A 12,602-nucleotide genomic window follows, 5' to 3' on the forward strand; every position below is an offset into this window, starting at 1 on the left:
CACAGCCCTCTACCTCCACTCCCAGGAAACCAAACCGTTTCTGGTCCCCAGTGCAGGGTGCAAGGCTCCAGCCTCCCCAGCCCCTCGTTCCAGAGGCTCGGAGTGAGATCCTCTTTATGGTCTTTGAAATCGAACTTAGGAGGTCCAAAGAGGGCATCACCTGCAGACAGCCGTAGCTGAAGATCGGCTTTCGTCCAGCCGCCAGGAAATCTGCTGAGCGAGAACGCTGCAAAAGGTTGATTTTTGATGCAGCTCTTGGAAGAGGTCAAAGACTCGCACAGCACACACGCAGGCACAAGTGCCGTGCCTGCCTGCGCATTCATCTGCTTTGTCGTTGATGGCCTTTGTCATCCCATAGCCGGGTGTGTGTGTGTGTGTGTGTGTGTGTGTGTGTAAAGAGGAAAATATCTGACCGACCCCGGGACTGACTCGTTTTCTGGTGTGATGCTTTCAGCCTGACGAGAGAAAACGCAGTATCCTTTCACAGATGATTCTTCTGTAACAAAAATAGGCATCACCAGATGTCCATTTCCCCCCATCCCATCCCCCCAAATAGAATAGATTCATCTGTCTTTCACACCTGCTGCCGTGTGGCTCCATGGCTTAGTTGGTTAAAGCGCCTGTCTCGTAAACAGGAGATCCTGGGTTCGACTCCCAGTGGGGCCTTGTGTTTTCACATCTTTCCTACCGCTAAGACTCAGTTGTTATTACGAGATTATAACCTGTCATGGTCTCCTTCTTTTTCAAACAACGCGGTTTTTAATGAGGTAATTCAAATTCAAAACTTGGTCAACGAATAATGTATGGACAGATCCTGGGTCACTTTTCATAAATTTACATTAAATTTAGGGGCAGCCACAATTCCATGCATAGATACACACGATCCAGATCCTATCCATTTCAGCTCAATGAGCCATTGTAAAAGAAAACTAGAATGTCTATAGTGAGAGGCCAGACCTTCCATCCACCCTCTCCCCTTTTATGTTTCAGGAGAGGAAGCCTAGGCCCGCACCGGACCACCTAGTTACACAGCCAGCCTTGTCTTTGGCATTTAGAAGAGGATACAAGCAAGAACATCTAAATTAAGCCTCTCAAGGAAATAACCAGAAAGCATTCCAGATGATAGACCGGAAGTTAAAATTTCCCGGACCCAAGTATGCTAAGCAAGGATCGTAAGGCAGGGAGGAAAGAGCAGATTGGAAGACTGTGCCAAAGCAATCTAAAGCAGCTGAGACCACCCTGGTGCTTTAGAAAAGCTCTGTGCTCCTCATCCCCCACTGTCTCATCCACATGCCACAAACATTAACTGTTTTTATGTGGCAGGCATATCCCCCAAGGGAGGAAATACAGTCCTGAAGAAAACTAACCAAAAACTCTGGGGAATCTTACATGCCGTGTAGGAGTGACAGATATACAAAAATGAATATATATGTATGTATATATATATATACTCACACACATATACATGTATGTATATATACATGTGTGTACATATATGTATATATACACATATATATGGTAACTGTGTCAGCTACTGATGAAGTCTGCGGGAGGGAGGGACTAAGAAAGAATATGGGGCATGTATGAGGTGGGGCAGGTACTTAAGAGAATATCCTGTCAAATAAAATCACAGTCAAGTGTTCTTAATATTTTCATATATGCATTTATTTGTGTGTGCCCGCATATGTGTGTATGGAGACCAGAGGACAGCTGTGGGAGCCAATTCACTTCTTGCCACGTTAGTTCTAGGGACAGAGCTATGTTGTCAGGCTTGGCGGCTGGTGCCCATACCCCTTCAGCCATCTCACTGCTTTTAATTCTTCTTATCAATGGAAGCTGGCACAGTATAACCACTATATCACTAAGTACCATGAGTAGCAACATAAAATAACCAGAAAATTACCTCTAGCTGTGCCTGGATCTCACCTCTGTTCATTTTGATGGGGGCTTGAAGCAGGTCCCCGTCTCCTTATTCAACCCTCAGCTGCTGCACGAGGTGGTTGAGGCACCCGTGACAAATGACTTTAGCACAGTGGGCAGCGATCACAAGCTCATCTAGTAGAGCTGACTAGAACTGGTGGATAAATACACACGGACTATCCGAAATGGATATCTGGCCCGTGCATCAGTCAGTGGTCAGTTAAGTTCGGTATACGGTGAGATCATTGTTCTAATCTTTAAAATAAAAGTTTGTGAAAAACGTTCAGTCCCTTTTTATTTTAAATGTATGAATAAACATGCTAAGCATGTTTTTGATGAATTGTATCCCCCCTTTTCAAAATATATGTTAAGTCTTTAATCCCTTGTACCTGCTATTAATGTGACTTTATTTGGAAATAAACTCTTTGCAGAAGTAATAGACTTTTGCTATTGTTTTGCTTTATTCTGTTTTGTTTTGGAATAGGGGCTCATATAGCCCAGGCTGGCCCTGAACCCTGGTCCTGTGCCTTCACCTCCTAAGTGTGTCCTGCTTCACCTAGCACAGTGACTCCCAACCTTCCTAATGCTGCAACCTTGGAATACAGTTCCTCATGATGTGGTGACCCCCAACCATAAAATTATTCTCATTGCTACTTCATAACTGTAATTTTGTTACTGTTATGAATCATAATGTAAATGTTTTGGGAGGTAGAGGTTTGTCAAAAGGGTCAAGACTCACAGGTTGAAAACCACTAACCTATCAGGAGGAACCCATTTTGATGATGATCCTACTGAATTAAGGTGGGACACAGTCCAGTTCCTGGAACTTTTGTAAATGCCAGGAGGGAGCTTGGGATTCTGGGATAGGTATGTGAGGGAAAGACCGTGTGAAGATGGAGACACATTGCAGAGACTTGCCACAAGTGTAGGCCAAGTATTACTAGTGTTAAATAAACATGATAGGAAGTCACTGTTTTAGACTAAGCTTCTCCAGGAGATTTCCATAGAACAGACACAAATAAAAACTGGAGTCCCTTGCTGAAGTTTTATGTAAACTAAAACCACCCTATATAGGTGAGTTTTGGAGAAGTCAGGATTGGAGAGACATTAGCCAAATTCTCTGAAAAGACCAATTTCAATAGACATAATAATGAATTCCTTCGGCAAGTATTGAAGAAGACAAATATCTGAACTGACTTTAGAAGGTCAGTGTCACCTGACCAGGCAAAGACATTATGATGCATTTCAAGCCAGTGCTCTCCAGAAAAAAAAAAAAAGTGTTCTTTAAATCATTAGCAAATCAATTCAGGAGGTTTATCATGAGTGAGCAAGATGCCCTTCAGGTCAGCTCTAAAAATCCAAAGTTCAGCATTCAAAGCAAACACAAATTAACTTTAAAAATTATTTACTTTATTATTTAGTTATGTGTATGTGTGTGCATATGTGAACACATGTGTGGCCCTGATCAGGCCAGAAGAGGACCTGGGATCCTCTGGAGATGAAGCTATAGGCAGGCATGATGTGGGTTCTGCCCTGGGTCCTCGGCAACAGCCGTAGACACTCTTAATTACTAAGCCATCTCTCCAGCTCCCCCAAATCGAAATTTTAAAGAAGATTCCATTTTTTTAAGATTATCACAACTATGAAATACTTAATGATAATTAAAAATATATTTATAGGGCACACACAGTAAAAACAAACAAACAAAAAACCCTAAACTAAAAAAAAAAAAATCCACAAACCAATAAATAAAGAAGAAAGAAAGAAAGAAAGAAAGAAAGAAAGAAAGAAAGAAAGAAAGAAAGAAAGAAAAAATCCTCCCAAACCAAACAGTTAACTGAGAAAAACTAGAGGACCAGCACTGCCAAGACCTTCCCTGCAGTTAAAGGTGTGTGCAGCCCCCCCCCCTCACATCCCTCACACACACACACACACCCCACAGCAGGCAAGGGGCCTCGGTCTTTTCCAGCCAGGGACTCAGAACAGTAGCAGGGCTGGCCAAGCACACACCGAAGCAGGAAAGACAGACAGACAAACAACCCTCACATCCTTGTGCTAGCACGGGAGCCAAGCATGGTGGCACATGAACATAATCCCAGCACTTAGGAAGCAAAGGCAGGAAGACTGTGGGTTCAAAGCCAGCCTGGGCTACATCGTGAGCTCCAGGCTAGCCTAGGTTACATGGTGAAAATCTACCCCCCCCTCCCCCCCCCCCCCCCCCCGAGAAGAAGGAGGGAAAGGAGAGGGAAGAGGAGGAGGAGGGAGAGAGAGGGAAAAGACCAATATACATTTTCCTGAAATAAAAAACAAAGTACAGGCTGTAAAGGCAAAATGTTCCAGACTGAGGCCTGTTTTTAAGCGCCTATGCAAGGGGTTGGACAGTTTGCTAAGAGAGCAGATAAAGCACATCAGCTGTGACAGGACCAGCCACCGCTTGGTCCCACTCTAGAGGCAGACTGGGGCGGCTCTGTGGGTGTGGTTTGGTCGCTCACAGATCCTCTCTATGCACCTGTCCCCCCTACACTGCTGAGAGAAACCCAAAGTCCACATGTTTAGGCAAACCGTCTACCACTGAGCTACATCATTAGCCCATCCCTATAATATTGGGACAAAATTTCAATAGGCACCAGGCAAACTCAGTCCAGGATCCCCGGCAGATAGTCCTCAACTAGAAATCCAACGGGCTTGGTTTAAGCCAATGAAAGGTTACAAAACATGAGTCTCGGGTATTTGATGGGTCTACAACTAATAACTGCCTCATCTGAGACGGAATTGGTAATGTACATGGTACTAAGCCAGGCCATTTTCCTGCTGCACAGTATACCTACCAACCACTGAGGTGGGATTTTCAAAGCAAGAGCTTATTCAGTGGCAGCCAACCATGGTCACGTCTCGGGTCCATGTCCTTAAATGGTAGGTCCAGACACAGTGTGATGTAAGGCAAGAGAAAAAGTGACAGGCAGCAAGCAGTCTCTGTGTGTACAGTCAGACTTCCAAGGTCACACATGCTTACACACCAAGAGTAGAGCTTTGGGCTTCCTGACATCAAAACGTCATCCATCAGCAGGGTGTGGTGGTGCCCACCTGAAACCCTAGCCCTCAGGTAGTACAGACCAAAATAAATATCAGACATCTGGGGCAAGTCAGGACAGCATAGTGGGAACCTGTCTCAAAAATAAGTAAAGAAAATCAGGAGTAGTCAAAAGACATCTGCGCAGGACCATATAAAGAGTTACGGGCAAGCATTATTATCCTATATCTTATGTGGGAGATGTGTTGTCTATAGCAAAGCTAATGAAAGATTGATGGTGTGTAGCTCAGCTACATGGCTGCCAGTATTCATGACATTCAGAGTCAACTAAAAGTGTGTCACTAAGGGAGAGATTGTGGCTCAGAGTCAGAGAAGTTACCAATCCAATTGGCTAGCATGAATGAGACGAGCTAGTCTAGCTGTGTTTGTTAGCGGCTGGTAACCACTAATTAGGAATCTGTCTTGTCACGGAGTACTGGAGATTGAGGTCTTATGCTTTTTTTGGTTATGTGCCTGACAATGGCCTTTACATTCCTGAGAGATGTTCCTGTGTTGCACGTTTTTATAATCGTAAGCCCTGCTTTTGTAAAAGCCCACTAGGTGGTTGTGAACTGTTGAGTGTTGAGTAAAGATTTGGTTTTATACACAGAGCAGACCTATTGATCAAAAGGCAGGTTTCCTTATTCTGTCAACAGATAGTTGAGAGCTGTTGATTATCCATCATCACTTGGACTCCTAAGCTTAGTAAACTCTGTTGGTTTGGAGTGACCTGCACAATAACATTTGAAGCCTGGCATGGTGTCCCGTCCCTGTAATCTCAGCACTTGAGAGGCAGAGATAGGAGACTTTCTAGATATTTAAAGGTAGCTGAGACTACATAGAGCCAGGTTGTCTTCTCCCCACAGCCACCAATAACAACCTTTGTAGTCTCCACCACAATCAAAGACAGATTGTGTACCTTTTTCCAAGACCTACATGTCCATGCATTGTGTACCCCACACATTTATAGTGGAATGTAACTAGTTATCAGTTTGTCCTTCCAGGAGTTAGCTATTGATCACCCAATGGTATAAGGTTGGTCCTATTCAGTCTGTGTAGTGTCACTGACATGACAGCTAGTCCTTGGACCCCTAGGCAACAGGATCTTTCCAGGTCATGATGTAGATGTTTCTTTGGACTATGTCATGAGGCAGAGCCATTTTGGTGTCCTATAGCAGATCTTGGCCTGAAATTGTGGCATTGAAATAAACAGCATTGTGTAGCAGATAGCTCGGTCTACCAGGCTGCTTTTTTTTTTTTTTTTTTTTGAGACAAGATCTCAGCCTGTAGCTTGTGGCAAACCTTCCTCAGCCTCCCGAATGCAGGGATTACAGGTGTGCACCACCACACCCGCTTTAATGGGTTTTACACTTAAATCTCTTGAGTTTGAAGCACAGCTCCTAGCAACTCAAACCAATAGTGAAAAAAGTTTAACAGGATTCTGGATTTGTTATTTCTCTGGTTAGAATCTGTTAGCTGCAGACACCCTGCAAAGGGGTCTGTGGTTCATTTTCTCAAACTCCGCCACCTTGTGGTAGACATCTGCATTTGCAATTTCGGGTCAACTGACCAGGGACCAGACCCCAAAGTCCCTATAGCCTGAGAAACCCCGAGCAGAGGCTCTAACTTCCCAAGAACAAGATAGCATATCTGAACTATTTGAAGCCTTTAGATTCGTGTCAGTTTCCTAGAGCGTCAGTAGGTAACTGAGATTTATGATATTAGGCACACATTTAGCTTCACGTAACGCACTGTGATAGGCATATTAAAAATCGTCTTGTAAACAAGATGTCCTAAAGTAAAAAGAGAAAGATCTCAAAGGACTACAGCCTCACTACAGTTATGACGTGCGTCAGGTGTCCTAATCTGGATTTCATTATTTTATTTATAATAAAACTATAGGAATGCTAAACTTTGTCACTAGGTTTCCGCAATCAAAACATATTTGCCCTCTCTGAGGCTCGAACTCAGGACCTTCAGATTATGAGACTGACGCGCTGCCTACTGCGCTAAGAAGGCACTGAGCTCTGGGTTTTTGGGCAAAACTATTGATCCTAATTTTTTTTCACATTTCTGCATTCTGAAGTCAGTGATTTGTTTTGTTTGGGTTTTTTTTGTGTGTGTGTTTTGTTTTTTTTTGTGTGTGTGTGTTTTGTTTGTGTTTTGTTTTGTTTTGTGTTTTGTTTTGACTTCTGAAACAGAAGTCAAAGAAACGGTGTCCCTTGTCCGCCCAGGCCGCGCCACCAACAGCCCCGATGCAGCCCATCAAAACTGTAAACTCAGTTTAAGCGCTGAGATCTTGCTTGTTTCTTTTCGTCAACAGAGGTTCTTGAGCGCGAACTTTTTAGATGACAACAGAGCCCGGAAGCTGCAGGAGCCACAACCAAAATTGTTACAATCCATGTTCTCCAAACGTGTCACTTGAGTGCCCTCTACCTGTCTAGGCTCCGAAATAGAGTAATAAGGATGAGATGGGAGACGAAAGAAAAGATCCGGCCGGAGGGGAGGGCGGGAGGGGAAAATAAGTCGCGTGTTTTTCTTGTGCGTTACTTTAAAATACCGTTATCTGAAGAATGGCACAATACCCCACAGTATCATCTAGCGCACTAAACATTTGTCAAAATGAATAAGTTGTCGGGAATACTAATCAGTGACACAAATAAGGACACTGCACTTTGCTGTCAGTCGGAAACGCTTTTAAATATATATTTAAACATTTATTTAAAATATTTATATTATATATTTAAATGTATTATATGTATATTCTAGAAATGAAATCTTTTCTCTGTCATTTGGGGGTTCTGTTTTGAGACAGAGTCTCACTCTGCAACCCAAACCTACCCTGGAACTCAGTATGTACCCCAAATACTCAGCCTCCCGCGTCCTGGAATTTAAGAAACAAAATAAAATGGTTACCAAAAGTGTAGGCACGTTTTTATCGCCTCCACTTCGCTGGTGAGGAAAGCGCCAGGGAGCGTCACCCGCTTCCAGGGGTGTGTGGTTAAGAGGGGTGCAGAGACGCTCGCAGCTCTCGGAGGAGCACTCTCATCCGGCAGCCTGCAGAAGCTCAACCCTTTCCTCCAAAGGCCGCGCCCTGGACTCAGGTGTGTGGTCTCCGCCTTTGGCCAAGGCCACCACCAACCCCGGCTGGAGCGTGAGATTTGGGGAGGGAGCCCCCTGTCGTCTGAGGAAGGCGTAGCAACCAGCTTCCATTCAGGACATCGAGTAGGCTTCAGCAGGGTGGGGAGCCCGTTTGTAGATTCCATTAGTAGTTGGGACATCTACAGAATAATTTACATTTAAAATAAGGTAAAAATAGCAAAACATACTTGTCTCTTTGACATCATTAAGGTCAGTACTAGGAGTTCGCTCGTGTGGTAGTGGGGCTAAGGGATCTAAAGGTGCTGGATTGAGACTCCAGTCATCGTTTCAGGATGTGGCTTCAAATCTCACCCCTGCAGGTCTTACTGTAATCCGTGGAGCAGTGGCTTCTAACTTTAGGTCACCTTGAAGGTATATGCTATTCTGCAATAAGAGCTTGAAAATGTTATTTCTGAAACTGTTCCCTTTTGTCTTTACATTTTTAAAAGAAAAACAAAACAACAACAGCAACAAAACAAACAACCTGTGGTTCCTAAGTAGAACCTTTGCAGTGAGCACTCCCTCCGGCCCAAGCCTCCCCTGAGCACCAGAGACTGCAGTTACAGTCAATCTGTGTTGTCTTTGCGCACACAGGCCGCAAAAGCCTATTCCTTTCCTCACACTTAACAATTTCTAAATCTGTTCTACTGCCTTCTCCACAGTGTTGCCAGGATTCCCAAACCAAACCAGAGTTTCTTCGTTCTCTGTTGTGTCTCTATGATGATCAATTTTATGGAGCTATGTTAATGTGTCTCATCACATAGACCAGGTTATAAACAAGTAACCCATCTATTATGTTGGGTAGCAATGTCTTATCCCAGATGAACCCTGATTAGGACTCAGGATATTAAAGGGAGAGGTAAAACAATAAGGTGTTCGCTGCAATGAAGCTCCTTAAACTCAGGAAATAAATAACTCAATGACTCCAGGAAGCCCCTGAAACTGACCAGATTCTCGAGGCTCCTCCATCCCCAAGTATACATATATAAGCTATAAATACTGTTGGGCGATTCTGAGAGAAGCAGAGTTGCCTAGAAGAGTCTTAGATCAGCTGAGACTCCTGGGAAAAGCAGAGATCAGCCAAGATGCCCAGAAGTGACTCGGACTGCCCGAGCTGCCGGAGACAGTCTCTAACCTGTTGAGCTCTCTGTAAGTTGTACAGTGAGTTAATGGTTTCCAGCTTTCCTGGGCTGTCCCCCATGCTGGGCTGGGCTTTTGGTGGTGTAGCCCTGCAAGCAACACCTCACCTGCATTCCTAAGGAAACTGAATAAAAACCTACTGGTCCAGGTTTGGGGATTTAGCTCAGTGGTAGAGTGCTTGCCTACCACGCACAAGGCCTTGGGCTTGGTCCTCAGCTCCGGAAAAAGATAGAACAAACAAGCAAACAAGAAAACCTAGAGGTTCGCCAAGCTGGACTTCAGTGGTGTCCTTATTCTTATATCAGTTCTCTGACATTTGTTCGTGTCTCTCCAGCAGTAGAGTCACACAACAATCCACATGCCATTCGTATGTAATATTAGAGAACTTGCTGGAAGTACAATGGCTAAATATGTTGTAGTGATGACAGCTGTCAATTCAGTTTTTACTAAAAGCCAGATATTTTTGTAAATGTGTGTGTGTGTGTGTGTGTGTGTGTGTGTGTGTGTGTGTGTGTAGTCATATGCTTCTCTTTTGCTTGCTGAAACCTATGGATATTACCTTACATAGAAGAAGAGGGAGAAGGAAAGAGTCTTTGCTGAAGAAAAGTATCCTGATTTATAAACATGGACTTAAAGGCCATCACAAGCATCCTCATACAAAAGGCACTGGGAATTTATTCAGAAACAGAAGAGAAGGCAAAGTGCTACAAAGGCAAAGAGAGGGATGCTGCTTGTGCCATGAGGGAGCTGATGCTGCTGTTGCCATGAGGGAGCTGATGTTGCTGCTGCCATGAGGGTGCTTCTGAGAACACTGGGACCTGACTGATCAAGGACAGAATTTCTGGTGCACATGGAGGGAGCTCAGTCATGATCCACAGAGCTTGGTCAATACATGGATTTTGCTTTTCATACTTCCTGCCTTCAAAACAGAAAATCAGTTTCTTGGAGGCAAGCCTATAACGCCAGCGCTTGAAAAACTGAGGTAGGAGGATCAGGAGGAGTTTGAACCCAATCTAGGCTAAAGAGTGAGTTTCAGGTCACAGAGTGATATTCTGTCCAAAAATGAAAAAAAAAAAAAAAAGTTTCCCTTTGGTCTACAGGACCCACATCAGGGAGCGAACAACGCTGACCTGTACTCACCTCTGGTCTGTATGCATACAGAACATATAAACTCATGCAAAGGCATGCACATAAATAGAAATAGCAAAAAAAAAAAAAAAAAAAAAAACCAAAAAACTTTAGAGGGAAGATTTCATTTGCAGTAATTTATTATAGAAACTCTCAGAGAGCTAACATTCTCAGTTTGTTTGCCAGGCTATAGTTACAATTTTACATGTTATTTGCATATTTTTCCTGCGAGATGGGATTTTTCTTGCTGAGATCCCTTAAACATTAATGAAATTCAATTCTTTTTTTTTTTTTCAAGACAGGGTTTCTCTGTGTAGCTTTGCACCTTTCCTGGAACTCACTTGGTAGCCCAGGCTGGCCTCAAACTCACAAAGATCCTCCTGCCTCTGCCTCCCGAGTGCTGGGATTAAAGGCGTGCGCCACCACCGCCCGGCCGAAATTCAATTCTTTGGAGCACAAATTAGAAATAGTTTTCTCACAGTTTATCTTTTTATTTTTTCACTTTGCTTATGTATTTTTTGAGTGGATAAGAGTGCATACAAGCAGATTCTTCTCCCCCCCCCACGCCCCCCCGACAGTCTTACTATGCATCCCTGGCAGGCCTGGAACTCACTATACAGACCAAGCTGGCCTTCAACTCAAAGATCTACCTGCCTCTGTCTCTAGAGCATTGGGATTAAAGGCATGTTCCACTACATGCCTCAACAGGCAGAAATTATACACACACACACACACACACACACACACACACACACACACACATATCAAATTTTCTTTATTTTTGGTTTTTGTGTAAAAATAGTTCTGTTCCAAAGTTATGTAAGTTTTCTATTTTGGAATTTCTAATAATTATACTTATGGTTTTTCATTCTTTTCCCCTCCAGTTTTTCAAGAGAGGGATTCTTTGTGTGTAGCCCTGGCATTTTTCTCATTCTTAAAAACTTCTATCTATTCAGAATTTATCCCAGTGTTACATGTGACATGTTGATTTAAGCTTTCATGTTCCTATACACAGTGGTCCAGTTATCCTGACATCATGCTTTGAGCATTTGTGATGGTTACTCTTTTTCTTTCTTTCTTTTTTTTTTTTTTTTTTTTTTTGAGACAGAGTTTTTCCTGTCTGTCCTGGAACTTGTGATGGTTCCTCTTAATTGTCAACTACATAGAATTTAGAGTCAACTTAGAAGACAAATCTCTGGGCATGTCTGTGAGGTGGGAAAACCAACCTTGAATACAGGAGACACTTCAGTGGTTTAGCAGTGAATACAAAGGAGACAGACAGTTGGCTGGGGTGCCGTTCAGTTGACAGAGTGTAGTTCCCATCCCTGCCTCGTATCCTATGCTGTTATCCTAGCTCTCTAGAGTGAAAAGCAGGGCATCAGGAGTTGGTCTGGGTTACATGAGACCTAGTGTCAAAAGTTACATAGTAAGACTCACAGAGAGAGGGAGAGAAAGAGAGGAGAGGAAGGGGGAGGGAGGGAGGGAGGGAGGGAGGGAGGGAGGGAGAGAGTCAGAGTCCTTCCTTATGTTGCTTCGTCAGGTATTTTATCACAAAGATGAGATGTGAAATTAACATGGAATCTGCTTCTATTTGAATTTGAATTGCATCTCTCTCACACTCTCCTCTTTATATTTTGCTAGATTGATTGAGTCTGTTTGTTTTTTTAGTTGGAGTTACCAACAGAGTATGAAAGGGGTTACTTACAAGGATAAGAGATAACTCACAAACAGCTGCATCACTGGAAAGTCCATCTCAACCTAGGTAACTCAGGAAAGCTGCATCCATGGAGGTCCTAGCAGCTTGCAGGCAGCTCACAGTCTGGTTGATCAGAGTTCCCATCCCAAGCAACTGTTTACTTATATTTATACTGTTGGGTTCCAGCCTGCAAGAATCTTCCAACTTCCTGTTTTCTGGACTCCTGACCTTTTGATTACGTTCCAAGGCTCATGAGCCTCCTGGTGCTTCCTGAAGGAAGTGTTTCCGTTTGGAGAAAAACTGCTGTAAATGACTCCAGCTCCCTCTCTCTGTCCTTACCTCTCTCTGTCCTCTTTGCAGCAATGCTCGCTGAGCCTTGGAGGAGGTAATAGACGTTTGATCGGAATCTTCTAATGTTAATGGGAACTGAACCTTTGTGGGCGTGGCTAGTGGCAAGTCTCTGTGGCATTCCTTTTGATATAAAACACAAATGAAGAAAAGGCAGAA

General features: G+C 43.5%; 2 non-coding genes across 2 annotated transcripts; one reads left to right on the forward strand and one right to left on the reverse strand.

Moving 5' to 3' along the window:
* Nucleotides 1-592: 592 nt before the first annotated feature.
* Nucleotides 593-666, forward strand: Trnat-cgu (transfer RNA threonine (anticodon CGU)). The gene has a single exon. It is a non-coding gene; the product is annotated as a tRNA-Thr (tRNA).
* A 6,270-nt stretch (nt 667-6,936) lies between these two features.
* Trnam-cau (transfer RNA methionine (anticodon CAU)) lies at nt 6,937-7,009 on the reverse strand. Its single transcript has one exon. It is a non-coding gene; the product is annotated as a tRNA-Met (tRNA).
* Nucleotides 7,010-12,602: the final 5,593 nt, after the last annotated feature.

Source organism: Peromyscus maniculatus, chromosome 5 (assembly GCF_049852395.1).
Source record: "Peromyscus maniculatus bairdii isolate BWxNUB_F1_BW_parent chromosome 5, HU_Pman_BW_mat_3.1, whole genome shotgun sequence".
NCBI lineage: Eukaryota > Metazoa > Chordata > Mammalia > Rodentia > Cricetidae > Peromyscus > Peromyscus maniculatus.